Here is an 18110-nt window from a genome sequence, read left to right as displayed (position 1 = left end):
TTTTAATAGCTGAGTAATACTCCATTGTGTATATGTACCATAGCTTCCTTATCCATTCGTCTGCTGATGGGCATCTAGGTTGCTTCCACGTCCTGGCTATTATAAACAGTGCTGCGATGAACATTGGGGTGCATGTGTCTCTTTCAGATCTGGTTTCTTTGGTGTGTATGCCCAGGAGTGGGATTGCTGTGTCATATGGCAGTTCTATTTCCAGTTTTTTAAGAAATCTCCACACTGTTCTCCATAGTGGCTGTACTAGTTTGCATTCCCACCAACAGTGTAAGAGGGTTCCCTTTTCTCCACACCCTCTCCAGCATTTATTGCTTGTAGAGTTTTGGATAGCAGCCATCCTGACTGGCATGTAATGGTACCTCATTGTGGTTTTGATTTGCATTTCTCTGATAATGAGTGATGTTGAGCATCTTTTCATGTGTTTGTTAGCCATCTGTATGTCTTCTTTGGAGAAATGTCTGTTTAGTTCTTTGGCCCATTTTTTGATTGGGTCATTTATTTTTCTGGAATTGAGCTGCAGGAGTTGCTTGTATATTTTTGAGATTAATCCTTTGTCTGTTTCTTCATTTGCTATTGTTTTCTCCCATTCTGAGGGCTGCCTTTTCACCTTGCTTATAGTTTCCTTTGTTGTGCAAAAGCTTTTAAGTTTCATTAGGTCCCATTTGTTTAGTTTTGCTTTTATTTCCAATATTCTGGGAGGTGGGTCATAGAGGATCTTGCTGTGATTTATGTTGGAGAGTGTTTTGCCTATGTTCTCCTCTAGGAGTTTTATAGTTTCTGGTCTTACATTTAGATCTTTAATCCATTTTGAGTTTATTTTTGTGTATGGTGTTAGAAAGTGTTCTAGTTTCATTCCTTTACAGGTAGTTGACCAGTTTTCCCAGCACCACTTGTTAAAGAGGTTGTCTTTTTTTCCATTGTATATCCTTGCCTCCTTTGTCTAAGATAAGGTGTCCATAGGTACATGGATTTATCTCTGGGCTTTCTACTCTGTTCCATTGATCTATATTTCTGTCTTTGTAACATAACAGTTTAAAGCAACTATACTCCGTGGACAGAGGTGCCTAGTGCGTGATAGTCCATGAGGTTGCAAAGAGTCAGACACAACTGAGCACACACACAAACACACATATACTACAATCAAAAATTAATTTTAGAAGTCCATCTGGTGCTAGTCCTCAGATATGACAATCTGTCATATTCACAGACAATACCAGAGCCTCGAGAATTCATTTGGCCTTAGAAGCCAGTGTAGAATCCCCCTGTCCAGCTGGTGACCTGACATCTGTCTCCACTTAGTCTGGGAGGGGGTTTCTCTGCATCCCCAGGACACAGGGTCATGCCTCCAGGTGCCTGGACACCTGTTCCAGACGTTTCTTCAGTGACATCACTGGACTCTCCACCTCCATGGGCATCCACAGGTCCAGGAAATGACTCGGGGGGATGGACACAGGCAGCCTCCTGACACGCTGCCCCAGGGTCCTTCCTCCCTCCTGATAGTGTCCAGGTAGGGCCCAGGGAGCCTCACTGCAAGGAAAGCCTGGTCTGACACAGGGTTCAGGATTCTGATCCTACTTCATGGGGTGGTACTGAGCCAAGCAAATGTTCTCTCCAATTTGCCTGACACCCAAGCCCTTGGGTGAGTGGGGCCTGTGCCCAGGGCACTGAGGATAGAATACCCATGTGGGTGCTGTCTTCACTCACTATTCACAGTCTGCTGCTGGTGCATAAATCCAGAGGGAGGGAATGGAGATGGACATGGTGGGAAAGATGGGGGACTCGGCACGGTCCCAGCTTCCCCCAGGGGATGTTATCCAGATCGAAGGGATTATCCTACAGAAGGACACATGCAGGATCTGGGATGAAGTCTGGGCCTCCCAGCCAGGCCTGACGACCTGGTCATCACATCCTATCCCAAAGCAGGTATGCAGCGGACAAGGGGGAGCAGGCATGGGCAGGTGCTGCTCTGAGTGGACAATGCAGAGGCCAGTGGTGGTGGCGGGGTGGGGGAGGCCCTTGTCTGTAAACCAGACAGAGGGCAGAGGATCTGACATTTGTCTATGAAATGCTAAAGATTTTAAAGAGCTAGAGCCATCGATTTATTAAAAATATGTAACTAGTCAAAGATCTCTCTTGGTAAATGTCACACTTCACCTGAAAATATGTGGGTTAATTTCAAATATCTTTTAATATTGATCTCTAACATAATTCCACAGTAATAACAGAACAGACTCTGTATGATTTCAATACTTTTGGACCGTGAAATTTCTGCACCTAGTCTTAGGTCTCTGAACATGTTTCAGTGTCTCCTAGTTTATAGTCTATGGGAACTTGAATTTGTATCCTACTTTTGTGTGAAAACTGTATAAATCTTAATTATGTCGAATTTGTTCATAATGCTTTCCAGGTCTATTATATTCTTCTACTTCTCTGTACATTCATTGTATTAATTTCTGAGAGTCTGATATTGAAACTCCAGCTAAAAATTTATCTACTTGAGTGAAAGTTGCTTAATCATGTCCGACTCTTTGCGACCCCATGGACTACACAGTTCATGGAATTCTCCAGGCCAGAATACTGGAGTAGGTCATCTTTCCCTTCTCCAGGGGATCTTCCCAACCCAGAGATCAAACCCAGGTCTCCTGCATTGCAGATAGATTCTTTACCAGCTGAGCCACCAGGGAAGCCCTATCTACTTAAACAATTGTAATACATAGTGGAATTCTATGTAACTTTGTTCTGTATTTTCTAAGTCTCCTGTAAATGTGTGTTATCATATTTGATAATTTAAAAATATATATTTTAAGAAAAAAAATACACAACTAGTAAAAGCAGAGTCTTCAGGTCAAAGCATTCATGCTAATCTTTTTTGCTTTATCAAGGCTCTTCTAAACACCAGGGACAACCCTCGGGCATGCAGACACAATGCCTTGTGGTCTCTATCCTGCTGGCACTTGGGGCCCAGTCTGGAGCAGGATGTGGGCCCCTGGACAGATCTTCACTCAGGTCCTTGATTACAGCACATGATTAGGGCCCTGGAGGAAGCTGGGGGGTTGACAGGAAGCCAGTGGTGGGGCCTAACTAGAAGGAGGGAGATCTCCTGCAGGAGCTCGGAGCTACTGTGGCTGTTTCATCTGCTTCAGCCACTGTGACCAAGACCACAACCCAAGGGACTTAGAAAAGTGTACCCCACGGTCTGGGGTCAATGCTCAGAGATCAAGGGTCACCAGAGCTGGTTCCCCCAAGGACTGTGGGAAGGCTCTGCCCAGGTCCCCTCCTTGGCTTGTTGATGGATGGCCATCTTCACGGTCACCTGCATTGTTCTCCCTGCATGCATGCCTGTCTCCAAATGTCCCCTTTTTATGAGGACACCAGACACACTGGACGAGGGACCACCACAATGACCTCATTTTAAGTTAACTGCTTCTGTAAAGACCCAAACCCCAATTAAGGCCACTCGTCACCCTAAGTCCTCAGCCTCACTCCGAAACCATCTCCTTTCTGTCCACATCACAGACCTGCTCCCTCAGGAGGCAGACTCAGTCAGATATGAAGATATGGGATGTTTAACAGCCAGTGCTGGGAGGCAGGAAAGGAGGCAGGGCTCAAGCATTCATTCAGTCCCAGCAAATCCTCAGGCAACCTCGGTTCAGATGCTCTGAAGTTGGGGGGCCCCTCCGGGCTCAATTCAACATAGTGAGTATGGTATATGAAGTGTGCTCAGTCATTTCAGTTACATCTGACTCTTTGTGGCCCCATGGACTGCAGCCCACCAGGCTCCTCTGTCCATGGGATTCTCCCAGCAAGAATACTGGAGTAGGTTGCCATGTCTTCTTCCAGGGGATCTTCCCGACCCAGGGATCAAACCCTGGTCTGCTTGCGTCTCCTGAAATACAGGCGGATTCCTTACCACTGAGCCAGCTGGGATGCCCAACAGAGGGGCACAACTTCCCCATTAAATGAGGTGTCGCCAAGTTACAAGCACTAGGGACTCACCTCTGGAAAAATGATTAACAAAGTAATCGTCCTATCTTGTCTTTCTTTTTTCTTTTTTGACCCAGCCTAACATGCACTTTTTTTCTAAAATGCTCAGTGTCACACCAGGGTGCTTGGGTGGGAAAGGGGCAGAAATGAGGGTTAAAAATTACTGGGAACAGGGACTTCCCTGGTGGTCCAGTGGCTAAGATTTCGCCCTCCCGAAATTTCGCCTCCCCCTCCAGAGCAGGGGGCTCGGGTTCAATCCCTAGTCAGGAGACTAGATCCCACATGCCACAACTAAAGATCTCGAGTGCCACAACTAAGACCCGACACAGCCAAATAGATATTTTTTAAAGTGAATAAATTAGAAATGTATGATTAATTAAAAAAAACAATAAGTGGGGATAGATTTTTGAGAGTGCTTTAAGCTACACTAAGTAATTCAGGTCTGATCTTAAGGCCTCCTGCAGACATGTCTGTGGACTCTTCAATAACTTCACTGTCATTTTATTAGTGAGGTGATTTGAAAACATAATGTAGGTCCATCCTAGGTCATCCCATCCTGCCTTGCAGTCAGGAGGCCTCCTCTGCACGCAATGGTTTGGTGTCAGATGGTTCTGCCATAATTACTGAAGGCTGATGGGATGAGAAAAGGAGGTGGGGCAAGGGCAGGGGGGTGGTCCTCAACAGTAAGTGAGAGCCCAGGGAAGGCCCCATGTCAGAGACTCTTACCCACAGTGAACCATGGGGGCTGAGCGCCAGCGGAGAACAGGAGAAGTGGTTTCCAACACCCAGGCATGAAAAAGGGCTGACCATGACCTAAAACCCAGAAGCCATGAGCGAAGAAAATGGACAGAATCAATTCATAAAAATAAAACTCTTTCAGGAGTCGACTAGGCAAATACAATGCCTTCCCCAAGAACTCTGAAGATGCACCTTCCTGTGCAGCTGCTGCCTCTGTCCTGGGAGCAGAGGTGTAAGATGAAGTCAGGGCAGACAGCATATGAGAACATGGGGCGTATCCTACTGCGTCACCCCCATGCGGGTCTACAGGAACACCAGGGCAGGTGGGGGCCAAGACTGTCTTCCCCGTGCATCACCCCTCAGGATGAAAGTGGGCTGGTGGGTGCACACCCACACCTGCTGAGGGCCGGGACAGCATGGCACCCCCAGCCCCTCAGATGCTATGGGTGGAGACGTTACATGAGCTGTCTGATGACACCCACGGGGCAGGGGACTGAGATGGGTGTGAACCCAGGTCCTGCTGACCCCACGATCCTGATGGTCCCACCACCCATGTCGCCCACCCCAAGGCTCCCACAGCCACAAAGTTCTGCCTGAGCATCTGCACAGCTGGCCTGCCCATGGCCGTAGGTGGTGGGCATTGAGGGACCAGAAGGCCATGAGGAAGGAAGGGTAAATACCACCCTCTCACCCCCTTTCTCCTGTAGCTAAACCGCCTCTTTAAAGCATCAAAGGGTGCCTGCAAGTTCTAGTCCTTCTGAGACCTGATTAAAAAGCAGGTGGTTATGTCATAACTTTGCAAACATCAAGACTATTTTCCATGTTGAGGCCTATGGGATGCAGATGATTTTCACAAACATCCTGAGTTGGTCACAAAGGACTTGTTTCAACTCTCAGAGCCCAAGAGACCACTGATGCCTGCGTGGTCTCCAGGCACGCTGGCCTACAGGCAGAGTCCCAGATGGGCCAGCAGTACCAAGCTGAGCCCCGGTCTTCCCTTTCCTGGGGGGACAGCATGGGGGTTCTGGGCCCTCTGATGGTATGGTCAGGATCCCCATCTCATACCCCCTGGCTCTCCAGGCCTTCAGAGCCTCCACCCCTCCACCCAAGACCTTCCCACAAAGATCCAGAATCCAGAGAAAGGGAAAAAGACTGAAGACACTGTCAATACACTGTTAGTGCAGACAGAGGCAGGCCTGGGCCAGGGTGATGGTAAAAAAATACAGAATAATTACACCATCGACCTGGAGGAAGTGGGTGAAGTGTTCCTGGAGCAGAAGGGTGGGTGCTCAGAGCTCCTTGACAAGGAGGATGACAAGGATGACAGAGGGCTGGTCGTGGGGAGCAAACAGGAATTCACTGAGTGATGGAGAGAAAGAGTGTCCTTTTCACCAGAGAAGCAGAAGCCAGGGCTCTGGCACTAAATTCCTGCAAGACCAGAAATGTGGCCTGAGAGGCAGGCAGGAACCAGGCTCACTGCCAGGCTCACACATCTGGATTTTATTCTATGGGCTCCTCGGTCCACTGAAGAATTTAAACAAAAGAAGTGATGCCATTTCACTTTGGAAAGCTCCCCTGGGGCCACAGCAGGGTGGGGTGACCCAGCTGGGCAATACTGAAAGCTGGGTGTCAGTGAGGAGGTGATGGGACCAGTTCAGGGCAGAGAGGAGGTGACTTCCAGGCAGACAGAAGGAACAGAACCTTGGGAGCTGCTCAGGGCTGGCTCTGGAAGAGGTGCAGGAAGAAGCGTCCAGCATGGCTGTGGTTTTAATGGGGTTAGTGGTTGTGCCGTAAACCAGCGGTCCCCAGCCTTTTCAGCACCAGGGACCAATTTTGTGAAAGGCAATTTTTCCATGGACGTGGTGGGGGTTGTGGTTTCAGGACAATTCAAGTGCAGTCCATTTATTGTGCATTTTATTTCTAATATTTTTTAATAAGAACTTTTGAAATTTTTATTTATTTATTTTTGGCTATACTGGGTTTTCACTGTTGTTCACCGACTTTCTCTAATGGCGGGAGGCAGGGGCTACTCTTCGTTGCAGTGTGTGGGCTTCTCATTTCAGTGACCTCTCATTGCAGAGCATGGGCCCTAGAGAGCGTGGGCTTCAGTCGTTATAGCACACGGGCTTAGTTGCCTTGTGGCATGTGGGATCTTCCTGGACCAGGGACCGAATCCATGTCCCCTGCATTGGCAGGCAGATTCTTAACCACTGGACCACCAGGGAATTCCTATTTCTATTATTTTTGCATCAGCTCCACTTCAGCTCACCAGGCATCAGATTGGAGGCTGGGGACCCCTGCCATGAACAGAAAGATGGTGTAAGGGAGGAAGACTGAGTCTGGGTGAAGACATTGAATTTTGAGCCTTTGAACCTGAAATGCCAGCAGGACATTCTGGTGGAGACACACAACTTTCTGACTTGGAAGAAGGGCCTGGATCAGCGACAGCTCTGAGAGTCACAGACCAGTAAAGTTTATGGCAGTGGAGGAAGATGGGGAAAAACAAAACAAAGAAGTCCACAAAGCAAGAATAAATGTAGGCCCCAGGCAGACTTTAAGTAAACCAACAGTTAATAGAGGGTTTTAAACATGTAGTGACTCCCAAGCCCTGGTGACAACAAGAAGGAAGTTGTGTCTCTGCTCCTGACAAAAGTCATGGCCACACCAAATCCTCGCACTATTTCAAGAGGCCTGTCCTCTTGAGGTTCATCAGTTAAGACCACCTCGTTCAAGGGAGGGAGGGCTGAATGGGGCAGGACATGCTAACTAAGGAAGGCCAGAGGGGTGAGAGGCACCTGGAAACAGGTGCTCCCACAGGAAAAGGCAGGTATGGCCATGGGGAGAAGGGAGGCCCACACACAGGGCCCCGCACACCTGGTGAGATGGTTTAACTCAGTCGCGACAACAACACATGGACATGGAAACGTTTTGTACAGGCAGCAACCCAATCAGATTTGCACGTTTACAAGATTGTACTCTGGCCACCTAATGTGAGGGCTTCCCAGGGGCTCAGTGAGTAAAGAATCCACCTGCAATGCAGGAGACGCAGGAGGTAAGGGCTCAATCCCTAGGTTGCGAAGATCCCCTAGAGGAGGGCAGGGCAACCCACTCCAGTATTCTTGCCTGGAGAATCCCATGGACAGAGAAGCCTGTCGGGCTACAGTCCATGGCGTCGCAGAGTCAGACACGATTGAGCGACTGACCAACAAAAGATTATATGGGTGGCTGGATGATGGGCAGAAGAGAGCAGGTATGTCCGTGGCTTTGAAGATCTGGTAGCTGTGAACACAGATGCACACTGAGTGCCCCCAATTCTTCTGTTATTTACACTGTTTCTTCATTTCTTCCCATCACTCCAGATAATCTATGTGTCGAGGAATGCCAAGGACACCATGGTGTCCTACTATCATTTTCAAAGGATGAACAAAAGACTCCCCGACCTGGGGACCTGGGATGAGTACTTTGAAAGCTTCCTGGCTGGCAAAGGTAAGTCAGACTCCACTCATGTCTGCAGAGGATAAGGGTCCCTGTAAAATTGTCTGTCTGTGGGAAATAAAATTCACCCATAGAAGGATCTCTGATTGTCTGGAGGGAGGAATACAGGCGATGCCCCTGAGAGGTACAGCATGGTGCTGGCCACTGTCACCCACGGTCAGAGGCTCTGCTTCCAGGGACATCTCCACAGGATGAGGCCAACACAGCATCACAGAAGGCCAGCTCTATTCAGAGCAGGTTCCACCTCTAGGCCTATGGGAAGTGTTCCACATGCATTAACCTGTTCAATCTTTAGAGAATCCCCTGGGGGTGGGAGGGATGCCATGTTCTTAGGCAGTCACACTCCCATCAAAGAGACTGGTGCAGGCTCTCTTCCTAAAACTCAACCTCTAAACGGAGCCCGGGAAAGGCAGATTTTGTCAGAAGGCATGAGATTATGGAAGCAAGGGGAAGATGAATGTCTGCTTTCATTTTTTGATAAACCTATTGAGTACTTTCTGGAGAAGGAAATGGCAACCCACTCCAGTACTCTTGCCTGGAAAATCCCATTGATGGAGGAGCGTGGTAGGCTACAGTCCATGGGGTCGCAAAGAGTCAGACACGACTGAGCGACTTCACTTTCTATTGAGTACTTATGGTCTCACCGGTCCCTTGGCAGAACCAGAACAACTTTCAGATGCCTTAGCTCATCCATTCATGCCATTGATTCTCCTTAAAACACAGGACTAGAAACCACCCTGTGGACCCCCACATCATGTGCCTGTCCCTTCCTTCTTTCTATTGACTGCAGATGCTTCAGCGGGCTGACCCCTGGATGTCTCCTCACTTCCACTCACCCCAGCATGTGGCCACATGCCCTCTATGTGTTGCCCAATCAATCCATGGTCCTTGTTGTCCCCGCCCATAGCTACCATGCTCTTCCCGGGGCACTCTCCCCACCACCCCCAGGATATCCCATCCCCACAACTCACCCCTGTTCTGGGGCACAGATGCAGCCACTGGGCTGACATCTTGGAGTCCATGTGTCCAAACCTGAGCTCCCCTCTCTCCTCCCAAACCTGTCCCCCTGCTGCCTCCACTTCTTGCAGCAGGCTCTGGCCTCAACTCCTGGGCCCGTCCTGAGCCTGTCCTTCCTCACACACCCAATCAGCCCAGTCACAGACCTGCCAACCTCACCTTCAGAAGACTCCCAGGACCCTCACTTTCCCCCTCCATTCCTGCTCCTGTCACATCTTCCCTGATCAGTGGAGAGCCCAGCCTTTCAATGGCTGCCCTGACCAACACAAGGCTCTTCTTAACCCAGAAATGGGGGATTCTGTTAAAAGGGGAGTCAGACCACTCACTCCTCTGCTTGAAGCCCCAGTTCCACCCAACCCACTCTGAGTGAAAACCAGAGCACCCCTGGAACCTCACAGCCCAGGCTCGGGCTCCTGACCATGTTCCCTCCCGGCCCTCGGCCCCCTTGCTCTGTCCACACCCCCGCAGCCTTCTCGCTGCACCCGGACTGCCATGCTCCCTGCCCCCGCCTGCACCCTGCTGGTCCCTGAGGCCAGAAGCACGCTCTTCTTTCTTCTGGGTCTCACCCAGCATCAACCTCCTACCTCTCCTCCTTGTTTATTTTCTCATGTGAGTCACCATCTGCTGCATGCCCACACCTCCCTCCCCTATGTCCACTCTGAGATGCACAACCAAAGCAGGGACCTCTGCCTGTTGTGTCCGCTGCTGTCTCCTAGTACCTGGAACAACTAAGGACGAAGCAGGCTTGTGGAATAAATTGTGTGTCCTAAGTCACTTTAGTCATGTCCAACTCTGTGACTCCTTGGACTGTAACCTGCCAGGCTCCTCTGTCCATGGGATTTCCCAAGCAAGAATACTGGAGTGGGTTGCCCTGCCCTCCTCATGACCGACTACATAACCCCTCATAACCCCATGACCGACTACATAAATGATGCCAAAATGAATCACCAACTGTCTCCATTCATGAGAAAAGGTGATGTTTACCTGCCCCGTCTGCCCCCTGACAACAGACAACTTTTCTGATCCACAGTGCTTTTCTACCCTTCAGGCTCGGGAGTTGCGGCAACAGTGTCTTCTGAAATGAGTTCCTCAAAGTCTTTTTCTGAGACAGCCCATGCCTCGCCCTCAGAGAGGAGTGGGAATCCATGCATGGTGCCTACTCAGTCACATCCAACTCTTGCAGCCCCACGGCCTGTAGCCCGGCAGGCTCCTCTCTTATGGGATTTTCCAGGCCAAAGTCCTGGAGTGGGTTGTCATTTCCTCCTCCAGGGGATCTTCCAGATCCAGGGATCGAACCCGTGTCTTCAGCATCTCCTGCATTGGCAGGTGGACTCTTTACCACTGTGCCATCTGGGAAGCCCACCACTGTGAAGCACCTGAGAGTAAGTTTCTGAGAAGGAGCTTGTTTAGTTCTGTTTAACTCAGAGCTTCAAACACCTACTTGACCCAAACTCTTTCTCAAGTGAAGCCTCTAATCTCCAGGGAGCTCTCGCTCCTCCCAGTACATTTTGGAGGACAGTGCAAAGGTCACTGGCCTTCAGATTTAGAAGAGTGGTCTTCTAGTTAAATCACTTACCCAGGAATGACTGCGGAGGCACAGTGGGTCTCGGAGCCTGGCCAGAGCCAGGGCCTCCGGGCCCTAGCCCAGAGCCCACCTTAGGCAACCACATTGCCGCCTCCTTAACAGACTTCGTGAGGTTATAATTATTTTAGGAAAATTTAAAAAAAGTTCCTAGTACATGTTGTTTAATAAAATAAGCAAAAAACTTAAGTCAGAGGAGACATTTTCTATCTAATTTGATCATTAATGAACCTGGTTCTTTTTTCTATTGGGAAAAAGATATTGTCTATTTGTCCATGTATTTATAGGCATAGCAAGATACTATACATGTTGGAAGGTCTCTTTCTTAGCTGTGGAGATTTTTTTCCCCAGCTTCATTTAGGGATGATTGTCAAGTAAAATAGAGAAGGCAATGGCACCCCACTCCAGTACTCTTGCCTGGAAAATCCCATGGATGGAGGAGCCTGGTAGGCTGCAGTCCATGGGGTCGCGAAGAGTTAGACATGACTGAGCAACTTCACTTTCACTTTTCACTTTCATGCATTGGAGAAGGAAATGGCAACCCACTCCATTGTTCTTGCCTGGATAATCCCAGGGATGGGGGACCCTAGTGGGCTGCCGTCTATGGGGTCACACAGAGTTAGACACAACTGAAGTGACTTCGCAGCAGCAGCAGCAGCAGTCAAGTAAAAAGTGAGTATAAGGTACACAGCGTGACGTTTTGACGTATGTACACACTTAGAAACAATCACCACAACCAAGCTGATAATAAAACACACCCATCATGGTTACCCTATTTGGTGGGGGAGTGAAAACAACTGAGCTCCACTTTCTTAGCAAATTTCAAGTATACAGTAAATTATTGATTACAATCGCCACATTGTCGAGTAAGTCTCCAGAATTTATTCATCTCATAAATGAATGTTTGCACCTTTGGTCACATCTCCCCTGTTCTCATACCCCCAATAACACCACTCTACTGTCACTATGAGTTTAATTTTCTTAGATTCCACATATAAGTGAGATTGTGCAGCATTTGTCTTTCTATATCTGGCCTGTTTCACTGAGCATAATGTCCTCCAATGTCACCTATGTTGTCACACACGTCAGGATTTCCATCTTCATTAAGCCTGAATAATATTCCCTTGCACAGGCATGTGATCCTCTCTGTGAGCTTATCCTCGTTTGGGCTCCATGGTGCAGCTTTAGGTTCTTAATTAGACTCTGAAGCCTTCCCAGGGCTATTTTTCTTCATGGATGGCTGGTTGTTCTTTGTGCGAGATGAAGGCTTATATCTCCTACTCCAGGCTTCCCTGTTGCTTCAGATGGTAAAGAATCCACCTGCAATGCAGGAGAGCCGGGTTTGATCCCTGGGTTGGGAAGATCCCCTGGAGAAGGAAATGACAGCCACTCCAGTATTCTTGCCTGGGAAACCCTGTAGACAGAGGAGCCTAGCAGGCTACAGTCCACGAAGTCACAAAGAGTCAGACATGACTGAGCAACTAACATACACACACACATACACATACACACACACACACACACACTCATCTCCTACTCCACCATTTTTTGCTGATGTCACTCAGTCATCTAATTTTCTTATAAGCCAACTGATAAGTTACAGAACTGTATAATTTATTACCTCTAGAAAATTAAGCAGATCTACATTTCACATGAAAATAACACTACACAGACTTCAAAGTCTTCATGAAGCAGATGACACAGAGAAATCAGAAGAGAATAGCTCTATATGGAATCTCCGGCCATTTTTCATTATTAAAGCTTTAAATTTTTGAATACTCCATTGCATAAGCATGAAATAGAGCTGACCAACTCTACTATTCCTTCAGATTCTGTTGCTCTGTTTCAACTATATGTTAAGACAATGACAATTTAAGTTGGGAAGGGGAATCCTTGGTTGTGTTCAACTAGGAACAGGGCCTGAACATGGCCTCTGAGATACAAAGGACAGAAGATGCTTGAGGTTGCAGCCCTCCATTGACCTCTGAGGAGAAGATGAGAAATCGGGTGCAGTTACCTTAAGTGGAAAGTTAGATGAACTCAGGGTTCAGGTGGACCAGGTGGGTCAGAGGGCTGCAGGGCACAACATGGAGCATTAGACAACCAGGTCTGGGTTTACTCCCTGCCCGAGTGTCTCAGGACAGGACTATTCACAGGTGCCTCACCTGTGAGATGCAGTAGTCACATCTGTAGCCTCGAGTCTCTCTCAGCGTCAGGAGGGCCACCGGCCAGTGTCTGCATCAGAAACTTAAGTGCTGAGAGGAACGGGTTTACCTACACGCAAAGCGATTCAAGTTTGTGAGAATGTCTCTGAATGTGCCGTCCACCACTCTTGCCAGGAGTCATCAGAGATTGGAAAAATCAGTTCACTGATGCGCAGACCAAGAAGTTTAATGAAGACTATGAGAAACACATGGCTGACACCTCTCTGTCCTTCCACATGCACTGTAAGAGGCAGCCTACGTGAAGCAGGAGAGAATCTGTTTCCAAAACCACCACTGGCTCATATGACCCAACACGAGGGTCTTTAAACGATGACCTGGGCGTTCTTCAGCCTTGAATTCCTGACCCATCTTTTGGATGAACCCAGTGTGATGTCAGTTATCCAGCATCTATATGCATCATTTCCTTCTCTCTCTGCAGAGTTCAGTCTTTAGGTGGATGTCAGGATACCAACATGTAATATATTACCTCATACACATGTATCACTTCTGTTCCTTCTATATATCCTATATATCCTCTTTCTATCTTCTGTTATAATTTTCTTTGAATTCAAACATTTCTTTCAATCTTTTGCCTCAAAAATGCCAGCTCCATTCATTTGATAAAATGTGTACTGGGTGCCTTATTCATGCTGGGGAGGGAAGGGCATCAAAAGATGATAAAAACAGGACTTCCCTGGTGGTCCAATGGTTAAGAATCCACCTGCCAATGCAGGCAACATGGGTTCGATCTCTGGTCTGGGAAGATTCCACATGCCACGGGGCAGCTAAGCCCGTGCGTCACAACTACTGACCACAAGCGCCCTAAAGCCCATTCTCTACAACAAGAGAAGCCACTATAGTGAGAAGCCTGCATACCACAATTAGAAAGAAGCCCCCGCTCGCCTCAACAAGAGAAAGACTGCAGGAAGCAATGAAGACCCATCCCAGCCATAAATAAATAAATAACTTAAAAAAAGATGATAGTGACTTTCCTGGTGGTCCAGTGGCTGAGACTCCATGTTTCCAATGCAGGGGGTACAGGTTCGATCCCTGGTCAGGGAACTAGACCCCACAGGCTGCAACAACTAAAGATCCCACATGCCACAATGAGGGCCCAATGGGACGGGATGCTCACGTCCCTGTCCCTCCAGCCTCCCTGTGCTGAGGGTGCGAATAAGTAAAATGTGGTGGACGCACATCTTGATCACAAAGCAATCAACTGGAAGCAGCAGATTTACACGTGGCAACAAGAAGACGTCTTTGAAACGCTGTGCTTAGAGGGAAAATGTGAGGAAGCAAAGGCAGTGAATAACCCAGTATAGTTTATAGGAATTAAACACAGTCAAGCCAAAAAGATTCATTTTGCAAGAACACATACAAAGCAACAGATGCATGCTAAATACCCCAGGCTCTGTGGAGGAGGGGACTGGGAAGGAGAGCATTCCCGCCTGGACCAGTGATGGCGGCACGCCGTGAGCCAGGCCTCCATCCTCTCCACTCCCCACATGGATCAGCCTACCTCTACCATGTCTGTGCGCTCCTGGGACCACTGGCAGGAGACTTCTTAGAGAAGATGCACGATCATGTAATGACGATCACGACATCTGCAGATGTGGGCACAGAGACAGTCATCAGGCTGTCTGAATGCCTGAACATCCCTCAGTCTCTCTCCTGACCAGCGGACCGTGAGGAGAAGCAATGGACAAGAAGCTTCCCCTGCCTGGACCCCCCACCCCCCGACTCCAACATCCAGGACATCGGCCCTGCATACTGCTTCTGAGAGTAGCGTCCATCCCACTGAGATGTCCTCCTAGGATGCCCACTCTGCTCCCCGGGACCCGGCTGGCACGGGCTCCTGTGGGGCCCACAGGTGGTGGGGTGAGGTGGGCAGAGCGCGACCCAGAGGAGAGGTCTCAGCTGCATCACCTCTGGGCTTGGATATCACTTACTGCTCTCTCGAGTCCCTGCACATCCTCTCCAGTCACCAGACGTGACTGAGGAGATAATGAGAGATGCCTGGGGACTAAACAGCCCCCAAACACCCTATTAAATCTTCACCTCACCTCGTTGCTGTGAGACCAGCAGCAGGAGACATACAGACAGATAAATATCCCAACAGATGTCAGTAGCCATGCGATTCACAATTTAGAGACAGAGGCGTGGAAAGGAGAGAGAGAATGAGAGAAAAAGAGGTAGGAAGGCCAAGATCAAACTGAGATGTTTCACATTAACTGTGTGTGATGCTTGTTGATAAAACTGTATCATAAGTTAAGTACTTGTCATGTGCTTTGACACATACAGGCAAACCTCAGGGGTACTTTGGGTTCACTTCCAGACCAAGGCAGTGAAGAAAGCGTCAAATAGAGTCACCTGAATTTTTTGGCTTCTCAGCACATGTAAAAAGTCATGTTCAGGGCTTCCCTAGTGGTCCAGTGGTTAAGAGTGTACCTGCCAATGCAGAGTATGTGGGTTCGAACTCTGGTCTGGGAAGATCCCTTATGCCACAGAGCAACCAAGCCCACAAGCCGCAACTACTGAAGTCCTTGAGCTCAAGAGCCAGTGCTCTGCAACAAGAGAAGCCACCACAGTGAGAAGCCCTCAGAACACAACGAGAGAGTAGCCCCTGCTCACCACAAGTAGAGAAAAGCCCACGCAGGATCAAAGGCCCAGTGGACAGTCAGAAAAGAGGGGCCAGGGAGAACCAGAGGAGGACAGGGCAGTGTGCCAAGACAGTAGGAGGACTTACATGCCTCAATTCCTCTATTAATCCTGGAGACTAAAGGGGCTCAGAAGAGATTAAATAATTGTAAGCTTACACGACTCTTGAGGGGCAGCACCAATCCAACCCCAGATGCTTGAAATTCCAAAACAATGTCTGCCAGACACAGACTTGGCACCAGACGATTTTATAACTAAGTGCAGCGTTTATTTAATTCTCCTGCATTTGTGAGAAAGTATTATTGCTGCACTCCATGGGGTCACAAGGAGTCAGACACGACTTAGCGACAGAACATCATGAAAGGAGAACAGGAAACATCCGTGCAGCCATGGTAATTTTTCAGGTTATGTGAAGCCTTCAGCTTCCCCTGGTTCTGTCTCAGCCCATGTCCCCAGCACATAAGGGACTAAACAAAACTGCCAGGATGTGGCTAAGCTCCCAGTTCTCTCTGCTGCTGGCACACAGACTATGAAGACCAGAGGAGAAATTTAACCAAAAATTATAGATGATTTTTCTAAGTCTGTTCGAATGCATGCTAGGGCCAGGAATTCCACCTGGTAATCTTGATCCCAAGTGTCCCTCCATCTCCCAACAGCCGACAGGGAAGCTGAAGGGCAAGGAGGGCCCGGGAACCCCCGAGGTCACAGTCACGGGACATTACTCACAGTTAAGGTGGTTGACCGCACTCCCTCCCCGTTGCCCAGCAGCAAACACACTCTGTCACTCACAGGGTCAGGGGCTGTTAAGAGTCCTATTTTCACAAAAGAAAGTCAGGGTGTGGGGGCAGAGCAGTCAGCACCCCGCGTCCTGCTGTCAGCTGGGGGAGCTGGTGCAGGGCTCAGAGCAGGCGTCCACGTCTGGCTCTCATCACAGAGACTGGCTGAAGCCACAGGCTCACCTGATCCTCCCCCTCTCCCCACGGTTATGGCCCATAGACCTCACCCTTGGTTCTCCAGTTAGTTTCACTCTTTCCTTCTGCCCAGGACACAGGCACCAGGCTCAGAGCTGCCCACAGTGACGATATAGGCAGTGGAGGACACCGGGCTGAGTTCAAACCACAGCCTCAAAGGACAGGAAGGGGCCACCATCAGGGACATGGGAGACACCCAAATTCAGGGACAGGCTCTCCAGAGGGGGCACTTTGGGGAGGATATTAGAGAAGATCTGAAGGGGGCACAGGGCATTGGCCCTGCAGAGCGGGAATGTGCATGGCCTGGGGTCCTGGGTACCACAGAGATCCCCACCTAGAGGCCCCCGAGGGATGCTCTGAAGCTCTGGGTGGGAAGGGATTGAAGCAAGAAGTGAGACTCCTGCTACAGGAACAGCATCTGGAGCTGCTGGGGGCAGGGGAGGCATCCCAGGGAAGTTCTCTGTCCATTCAACTCAATTCTGTCTTGACTCTGATGACCCAGGGTTAGCACAGACCTGCAGGTCAAGGATAAAATCTTTCACAAAATCCCACCACCACCCTTCACATGCAATCACAAGCCTTGTGGACCATCTGTGCTGCTGATCAACCTGCTCTAAGTGGGGTGGGGGGGGAGGCAGGGGGAGCATCCCCACACCCTTATAGGTTAGAACTCACTGAAAGTGCTACACCTACAATTACAGTTGTGTCATACATAGACAATACAGATTGGGACAGGTGAATGTTACATGTGCGGGGGTCAGGCTCTCGGGGGAGAGGGGGCAGAGCTGTCGTGCTCTGTCCCTCATCCTTGGGCAGCCTCTCCCAGAAAGCATCCACATGCCCAGCAGGTGTGATCTCCCTGACAACCCAGGTGGGGTCCACAGGGACTCACAAACAGCCAAACGTTCCAACTGCTCAGGAACTTCCGAGGGTTTTTGAGACACAGCATCAGGAACCAGAAACAAAGACCAGATGTACTTGATAACACCATGAGGAGAAGCAGAAGGGCTGGGTGTATCTGCTCTTGTTTTGCTTTTGTTTTTTCATGAGTTTTTTTTTTTAATTAATTATTTTAATTGGAGGTTAATTTACAATATTGTGGTGGTTTTTGCCATACATCAACATGAATCAGCCACGGTGTACATGTGTCCCAACATCCCCATCCCATCCCTCTGGGTTGTCCCAGTGCACTGGCTTTGAGTGCCCTGTTTCACGCATCAAACTTGGACTGGTCATCTGTTTCACATATGGTAATATACATGTTTCAATGCTATTCTCTCAAATCATCCCACACTTGCCTTCTCCCACAGAGTCCAAAAGTCTGCTCTTTACATCTGTGTCTCTTTTACTGTCTTGCATATAGGGTCATCATTACCATCTGTTTAAATTCTATATATATGCATTAATATACTGTATTGGTGTTTTTCTTTCTGACTTACTTCACTCTGT

Source organism: Cervus canadensis, chromosome 5 (assembly GCF_019320065.1).
Source record: "Cervus canadensis isolate Bull #8, Minnesota chromosome 5, ASM1932006v1, whole genome shotgun sequence".
NCBI classification, from domain to species: domain Eukaryota; kingdom Metazoa; phylum Chordata; class Mammalia; order Artiodactyla; family Cervidae; genus Cervus; species Cervus canadensis.
Note: the sequence above shows the minus strand (reverse complement) of the source record.